This window comes from Leuciscus leuciscus (assembly GCF_965113295.1).
Source record: "Leuciscus leuciscus genome assembly, chromosome: 15".
Lineage (NCBI taxonomy): Eukaryota > Metazoa > Chordata > Actinopteri > Cypriniformes > Leuciscidae > Leuciscus > Leuciscus leuciscus.
Genome location: NC_138739.1, coordinates 5858673 through 5867885, shown reverse-complemented (window position 1 = coordinate 5867885; position 9213 = coordinate 5858673). Strand labels below are relative to the sequence as shown.

At 36.5% G+C, this 9213-nt stretch overlaps 1 long non-coding RNA gene across 1 annotated transcript; it reads left to right on the top strand.

The window, feature by feature from the left end:
• The first annotated feature begins 402 nt into the window (after positions 1 to 402).
• On the top strand, positions 403 to 4401 carry LOC309475036. The gene is made up of 3 exons (XR_014197478.1): positions 403 to 598; positions 1485 to 1653; positions 3832 to 4401. It is a non-coding gene; the product is annotated as an uncharacterized lncRNA (long non-coding RNA).
• Positions 4402 to 9213: the final 4812 nt, after the last annotated feature.

The following is a 9213-nucleotide window of genomic DNA, read 5'->3' as shown; positions in this document are numbered from 1 at the left end:
TGAGTAACGTTAACTGAGATTTAAAAAAAGCGATTTTGTTAGTTTGATCTAACGACTAACGTTTCCTGTCGTTTCTGCAGCAAAGCAGATTTCTGATTATCACAGGATCAGCCATTTTGACGAACTTCACAAGTGAGAGCGCCCGCCATTTCTGCCAGTGAGCTAGCTGCTAACTTAGTGGAGTTGTGTATGACATGTAAAATTCCGATCTCTTGGCACTGGTAAGTGAACAAACAGTTGGTTTTATATATATAAAAAAAAAAACAGTAACTGTACAAGTTTTGACTGAGGCTATGCCATCATAATGATGCGGACGAACTGTTGGTTAATTCGGCTGTTAACGTTAGACTGTGGGTTTTATGTTCAGCTCAACTTTTTCAGTTTTCTTTAATGGTGAATAATGTTAACTAGTATAAAAAAAGAGCGATTTTGTTAGTTTGCTTTAAGTCGACTAATGTTTACTGTCATTTCTGCAGCAAAGCAGATTTCTGATTATCACAGGATCAGCCATTTTGACGAACTTCATGAGTGGGAGTGCTCGCCAATTCTGCCAGTGAGCAAGTGGAGTTTACATGTAAAATTGAGATATCTTGCGCTGGTAAGTGAACAAACAGTTTGTTTTATTAAAAAAAACAGTAACTATACAAGTATATGTTTGTGACTCAGGTTATTTAGTCAATGATGCTGACGAATTGGGGATTAATCAGGGTTTCAGTTTCTTTCATGCTGAGTAAGTAACGTTAGGATTAAAAATAACGATTTTTATTAGTTTAGAAGTTAGAAGCGACCAAACACCTCCACGTTTTCCCTAAAAAAATTATTGTAAGTTAAGTGGTTGCACTCAATTCATTTTATCTACATTTAAACAAATGCATTAAGTTGAACTAGTTCTAGTAATTTTTTTTAGTAAATTCAACGAATCATTTTTTTTCAGTGTATTTAAATACAGTTACACGACCAAGTATGGTAACAAAATAAAACGTGGCGCATTTCTTAGCGGGTAAAAAGGATAACTATAATGTATGGCGGAATAGCACTTGGGACTCGGGAGCACTTCGACTCGGTGCAGTAATATCGAAGTGCTCCCGAGTCCCAAGTGCTATTCCGCCATACATTATAGTTATCCTTTTTACCCGCTAAGAAATGCGCCACGTTTTATTTTGTTACCATACTTGGTCGTGTAACTGTATTTAAATGGGGAAAACGTGGAGGTGTTTGGTCGCTTCTAACTTCATCTCTGTTTGGTTCCTAATGAATGAACTGGGCTAAGCTAAGTACTATCAAAGTGTCGCCGCGCGCCAAGAGCGATTGAGTGCACGCACTGAGACGAGAGAGGTATGTATCAACTCGTCTTAGTTAAGGGAATGACATAGTTTAATATGAAAAAACGGTGGAGTGTTTCTTTAATGAAGACTGTTTTTATTTTTGTTACTGTAATGTTGTAGTATCTTTGTTTGAATATTTTTTTCTTACTTTCTTTTTAGGTCGATCCTGTTTTTCAGCTAAACGGTTCATGCTGTGTGTGGATCAAAACATTATACTTGACAACATCCACTCCTTCATTTCCGCCCTGTGCATGATGTTTGGGAGCTATTATATCTTCAACATCCATTACCCATCAGAGCTGGCATCAACCCTGGAGTTTCTGCAGAGGTATGTCTTCTTGGATAGGCTTTATGCAACAATTTCACTTTATTGAACTTAAAAAAATTAAGGTACTCAGACTCTTACGCCGGTTTCACACCGCAAGCGTCAGCAGCGCGTATTTTTTTCGGCGTCCATGTTAATCAATGAGTGTATTCACACCGCACGCAGAAGTGGCGCGGCAGCGCGTAGCAGGAGCAGAGCAGGAACAGCAGTGCCGCGATAGTTTCGGCACCTAGTCTATTTTTAACGTGCCGCTTACGCTGAATTAAAGAGACAATGCATTGATCATGGCCAAAATACACCGCAGTTTTACCCAAAAAGCGCATTGATGATATCTATTGTGTTTTAAACAGTCAATCAAATGACCAAAAGCAATTTAAAAAGAAAACAAATGTCCAAAAACAAACTTGTTTGCCCGAACAATAAAAACAAAGATGAACCAAAAGTTATATAAATGAAATTATTAATAAAATAAGCTTCTTGACAAGTCTTTTCTCTTAAATGTATTTGAAAACGAAATAAAGCAATGCCAACTTATCCATTATAGATATACTCTGTCTGTACAAAACCCGCGGTTCAGCGTGTCCTGCTCCTGCTCACCATATGCACTGCTCCTGCGCTGCTTACGCTCTGCTAATGCGTGCAGTGTGAAACCGGCGTTACGCTGTTGACGTAACATATACATTACAACGCAACAGTGCAACTCTTCCAAAATGCCAGAATGCCGGCTTACCGTTTGCCGACGATATTCAGTTGAGCACCACGATGCATGCGTGCGATTCGTTCCTTATTGGAGGACTTGGAAGCGTTGCATTGTTTATGTTGCGTCAACAGCGTAAGAGTCTGACACAGGCTAGAAAAAAATTGTTGAATAAAGTCGTTATTTTTGTTTGTTTTGCCTACAAAATGTATTCTCGTCGCTTCATAAAATTAAAGGACAACTCCGGCGCAAAATGAACCTGAGGTGTATTAACACATTGGTACCAAGTCGGCCGTTCTCTGGGATTTGTTTTCATGATAATCAAATGTAAGAGTTTTATCTCTAAAAACTGATTAGCTTATTACGCTAGTATATGGGGCAGCAACTAAGTCAAAATAAATCGCTAGTTAATAACACTAACAAGGCTCAAAATAGCCTCACACTAACACGGTAGCATAATGAGGGGTCCCTACATGCAAACCGAAGCATTGAGAACTTTGTAAGTGTACAGACAGTTTAATAAGAAGATACTTTATAAAGACAACACTTCGCGTATCTTCTTATTAAACTGTCTGTACACTTACAAAGGTCATTATTGCAATATAAACATATGAAATGGCCTTTTATTTTATCATTGATTTTTAACTGGAGTCACTGATAAACTGCAGATGTCTGATTGACAGGCCCAGCTATTATTAAAGGGTTCGGTCAAGGGATACTTGCCCTAATGTCTTTCCAAACCCATAAGACATTTGTTCATCTTTGAAACGCAATTGAAGCTTTTAATTAATGCTTTTTAATGAAATCGGAGAGATTTCTGTCCCTCTATTGACAGCTACGCAACTACCACTTTGACGCATCAAAAAGTTCATGAAGAGATTGTAAAAACTAATCCATATGAATTGAGTGTTTTAGTCCAAATTTTCACATCACTTTATTTGATGAACAGATTTATTTAGGTTTTTATTCACATATAAACGGTCAGCAAACACAAACAAATTCAACCAGCCCTGCTTGATGCACAAGAACAAACCTCATTGGTTCTTGAGAAAGCTCAAACAGGCTGCCTGGTTCTCGCATGTCAAGTGAACATGCTTGAGCTTCTATTTACCACAACTGATGTGTAAGCTGATGAATATGTGAATAAAAGACTAAATTAACTTCAATTCAGATTAGTTTTTCAATCTCTTTCAACTTTTTGAAGCAAAGTTTCAGTTGCGTAGCAGTCAATGTAAGGATCAGATATCTCAGATTGCATTAAAAAATCTTAATTTAAGATCTTAAGAAGACTTAAGAAAGAACTAAAGTCTTACGGGTTTGGAACGACATGAAGGGTGAGTAATCAATGACAGCATTTTTGGGTGAACTAACCCTTTAATAACTAAAATATTTTATTTATCTTGAATAAAGAAATGTAAGTTATTTTTTCTGTTAATAAAACTATTTTATAATTAATAAGTTGCCTGTTTTTCTTCTTTCCCAAGGTGTTTTTTCTCCATCAACCCAGAGAAGGGCACCAAAGTGGAGAATACACAAACTTCACGTCTCAATGTGAACCCAAGAGTCCTTACTTTAATTCAGGAACTTTCAGATCATGAGTGACGCGATGTCTGAAACTATGGACATTTGTTTGTACTTTACTCTGAATAAGGTTTGTTTCAGCTTCTATGCTCAGTTCTGAAGATAATTTTTTCAGGCGAGTTTGTATGCAACTTAGTTTTATTGCTCTTATATTTTGTGATATTGTCCTGTAGATCAGATTGCAGAGTGATATTGTGCTGTACATCAGTTTGCAGAGATTAATTGTTTAACAAATATTCTCTTTCTTGCCCTCTCCTTCTCTATTTTTCATTTTTACTCTTTTTCTCATCTTTGTTTCCTTCCATCTCTTTACCTCCATCTTTTCTCTATCAGTTCCAATGAGATAATTAAGCTGTACATATTACAAATGTGTATGTTGTGCTGCTTTAATATTAATAAAGAAGGCAAGACAAAAGGCAGAAAATTGATGTTTTTATGCAGTTTTGTACTGAAATGCACAGTTTAAAACTATAAAGTTGTTTACACTACAGTGACTGTCATTTTTACAAAATTATTCTGGCAACCACAGCTGCCAAATTATGTTTGTAAAAACAACAGGATTTTTTTGTATAAACTAACTTAAAGTCTGTATTTCTTACAGTAAATCCCTGTAAATTTTACAGGATTTTTTTTACAGTGACTGTAATTTTTACAAAATTATTCTGGCAACCCAGCTGCCAAATTTTTTTTGTAAAAACGACAGAATTTTTTTTACAGTGTAGGAAAACCCATGTTTCTAAATGACAGAGCCTAGTTACAATACAAAAAAAAAAAGAGAATAGATGGGTGGAATCTAACACAATCGTGGTCTTACTGAAGCAAAACCAAACCTTGTGCAGCTCCAGTGGCCTCACAAGGATCAAATTCACATGGGAAAATAAAATATAGTATAAAACAAATTAAATTTTCTGCCACTTTTAGTGCAATCATATGGAATCAGAAGACTCGGCCATTACAATATTTTAAATTACTTCTTCCCATACCTTGTTTGCCATGATCATTCTGCTTTTTTTTACAACTCAGTATTACATTTGCACATGTCAGAATATGTTCCACTGGGACAATGCAAAACCTCAACTGACGTGTTGGCAAGCATGCAGCCAGAATATGCAATTTATCATGTGGTGTTCATATTCTAGCCTCATGTGTTTTCCTGTATCATCAACGAGTACAGTATTTACTGAATTCGTTTTCTTAACGGTCTAGCCACGTCAACCCTTATGAAAATTAACTATGGTTAACCAAAAAAAAAAAACTTGGTAACGTTAGGCCTATTTGTAGTATAACTGGTTATTAAAAATGGTAATAAAATCCGCCAAAAACGTGGTTACTATTTTTTAAGAGAAGAGTTTTCAGCTTCCAGACAGTGTTAAAAAATGTCCCGCCATTTAAGAGATTGATTTACTGACAGATACTATCGCGTATTAACAAAGATTTTATAACGTTACACAATTAAACGGACTTTATGTATAACAAGTCTACGAAAGCTTGTTTTAGGTCTTTTGAGGTGTGGGTTCAACTGATCTTTCTTAAAACAGATGGGAAATGTAAAGATGCATGCTACATTTTCAGTGTTTTGCCTCCAGCTCTCGCCAGTTAACTGAACATCATTTAAAATGCTAACGTTAGCTTGAAAACTGTAACGTAAACTTAACACAAATGTAATATAAAATATCGTTCACATGCAGACTCTTACCTCAGCCGGTGATCGGTTGGCATGATGTCCGCTGTGACGAACCAGGCTCACTGAAAAGGGTGTTATTTCCGAAGAATCCAAACCAATGACATTATATAGATCAGTGATCCAAACGGACTGACTGACAACAGGACTCCTGCTCACGGCAGCGGCTGCTCTCGACGAATACGATTGCTTTGAACCACTGCTAATCTCACAATCCACTTCACGAGAGTAGACTGAATTCAAATCTCCCGCTTGCCCTTGATACAGATCCAAAGTCGACTGAACTGTTGTGGGCGGGACTAAACAGCGGAAACGTAATGGCGGCGAATTTGAATCTGCGTCATCACGTGCGCGCGCGCGCGCACACACACACACACACACACACACACACACACACACACACACACACACAAAGCCCTGAATGTGCAGCAACGGAGATTTGGAAAAATATTAATAAAATATACATGAAATTATGGGAGAATAAGACAATGAAATAATGATCAAAATGAGCATCTATTTGCAAGATAGATTAAAAGACTATATGCAATAAAAAAGAATTCAATACAGGTCTAACGTTACTGTAGCCTATGTAGGGTAGGCTACAAATACTATTATTTAACCTTAAAAAAAAAACTCACTTTAACCCCCACATGCTTAATAATCTGTAAGGACAACATATTGAATAGATGCAGATTTCTTCAGTTATACCTTCTTTTCTTTGTTTTCTAATTTCACAGGAAAAAATCTGTAAAATATTACTTTGTAAAAATACAGACAAGTTCCTTTTAAAAAACGTAAAATTGATGTAAAACCAAAATACAAGCAAGCAATTACCTGTAAATTTAATAGTGGACCTTTAAATTACAGCAAATATCTGTAAAATAACAGGCATTCACTATAATGACAAAACGGTAAAATTCTGTAAAAAAAAAAAAATACAGACCATTACCTGTAAAATTACACTTTTTTTTACAGTGTAGGCAACATAAATAAAACCCCAAAATGTAGAAATTTACATTATTTATTTACTTAAGAACAATCAAATAGTACAAGAACAAAAATAAGACAAAAAACTGAACAAAAAAAAAAAAACAATTTATCTTTTTGATCAGCTCCGTGAGCTTCGAATTGATAGATGTGCTTATCTGAGCTAGGCATCGTGTATGACAGTTCCCAAAGTGAGATATGAGCTACAAAATGACCATCCTGCCATGAGCTATATAGGAGACATATCTTGTATGTACATATAGGGCTTATATGTATATATAAAGAAGCAATACAGGAGACCTATATGGCCTGTATATGCACATATATGCACCTCAATTTTCCCTATATGTGGCATATATACGCATATATGCAGCATATATATTATCATATATGTGCATATATGCTGTATATATGCAGCATATATGCTGTATATATGCAGCATATATGTGCATATAAACTGCATATAGGTTTCATATATGTGCATGTATCCTCATATAGATTCTTTCCATATGGGTGTTGTCGTTTTGAACTCACTGCAACCTCTATGAAAAAAAATGGATTGGGCGCGGGTGCGAGCATGGGCGTGTCGTGATGCACGAGTGACTGATTACCATGGAAACGTGAAAGTCACGTATGTAGATAGACTTGACTCTTTGGATTTTAAATCTCGATGTAGGCTATGCACACCCGCGAAAACCGGGTGTGGTGGACACACTTGCCCTATGAAAAAGTGCGGGGGACGAATTTACATTTTATAAAAAGTGGGGGGGACACGTCCCCCGCGTCCCCCGCGTAATCTACGCCCATGACTCTGTCCATTTCTTAAACTGTCCATGACACACACACACACACACACACACACACACACACACACACACACACAGCCCCTCCCCTCCGTGCACACACCGCGTCTCCATGAAAACGAGTGTTCGTTGAAATCAAGTTCGCTAAAGGTTGGTATCTCGTGAACACCTTTACACAAATAACTAGTCGCAAGTTTGAGGTAAAATGCAGTTGGGTTGTCGATGTCAAAACACCATAAGCTGTGATTCAAAAATTAAATAATGTTATGTCATGTTTTTACTCTTACACTGAATATTTCCTGCTTCAATCCAGATTATTGAGTGGTATTGTATAGGGTAAATTTAGTATAGGGTGTGAAAATTGTACAGCTGTGGGATATGGGTTTTTTCTCAGATTGAGCTCCACTTGTGTGGCTCAAAAATGGGTTGAACACACACTGCATGTGTGTCTTCTTCAGTCTGTTGGCTATTTAGTTTTTTTCCTGGCACACGTCACTTACACATTTTGCACTTACTGCGGAGTCTTGTGTAGCCTAGACTGTTTACATATTTTTCCTCACTGGAATTAGGCTACAAAACGTGCAATTTTCTAAAACAACATTCGGACGCAATAAATACTATATAATGGCATTTCTATGCGTTTGTTGTGTGTAAAGTCTGTCAATCATCATTAGAGCGCCACCCTCAGGCGGAATAACACAAGGACATTAGAATTCTGCCAAAAGTGTGTTTCTGATGTGTTCAGCGATTAGGATATAAAGCTTACAAAGTGTTTATCATAAACTAAGACCCGGAATCTGCCCTACCTAAATTTACAGCCAGGAGCCGCTACTGGTTTGTGCTGTTGCAAAATATTATTCATTTCACAGTTAAATGATTAAATGTATTTTAGTGAAGCTTCATTTAAAACAACATCAAGTGATTTTAAAGCTTTAATCTGTGAAAAACTCTGTTTTCAGGAGTGATTGGAGTTAATGGTGTTTGGCTAGTGTCAGTGAAAGAGGGAGATTCAATCACTCTAAACTCTGACACTGAAATGATGGATGATGAACTGATCCAGTGGAAGTTTGGATATAGCATCACTTTAATAGCTGAAATTAATAAACGGTTCGACAGAATCACTGTATATAATAATGTTCTTGATGGGAGATTCAGAGACAGACTGAAGCTGGACAATCAAACTGGATCTCTGACCATCACAAACACCACAATGAAACATGCTGGATATTATAAAATACTGACCAACAGTGCAAGAAAGAGTTTCGATCTCACAGTCTCTGGTGAGTTAAACATTTATTTCTTAACATTTATGCTTTAATCAGCACAGAAATACAATTATTATTCCAAACTCCATTTTGCTTTTGTTGTTTGATGATATTCATTTCCAATTTAAACTTCAAACTATTTATTTTAGTAAACCATATAAAAAAAATAAAATAAAAAAAACTGTTTCTGTTTGTTCTGTGTGTGTTTTGTGAGACAGTAGTGAAGGAAATATCAGTAAATAAGGGAGATTTTGTCACTCTACACAATTATCTTACTGAAATGAAGGATGACGATCGGATTCAGTGGAGTTTTGAATATGGACCTGTAATCGCTGAAGTCAATAAACGGCCCGACAGAATCACTGTATATGATGAAGTTCTTGATGGGAGATTCAGAGACAGACTGAAGCTGGACAATCAAACTGGATCTCTGACCATCACAAACACCACAACTGAACATGCTGGAGTTTATGAACTTGACATCAACTATATGAAGATGATTTTCATTCTCACTTTCTACGGTGAGTTAAATTTAATTTCTCTTTCAAT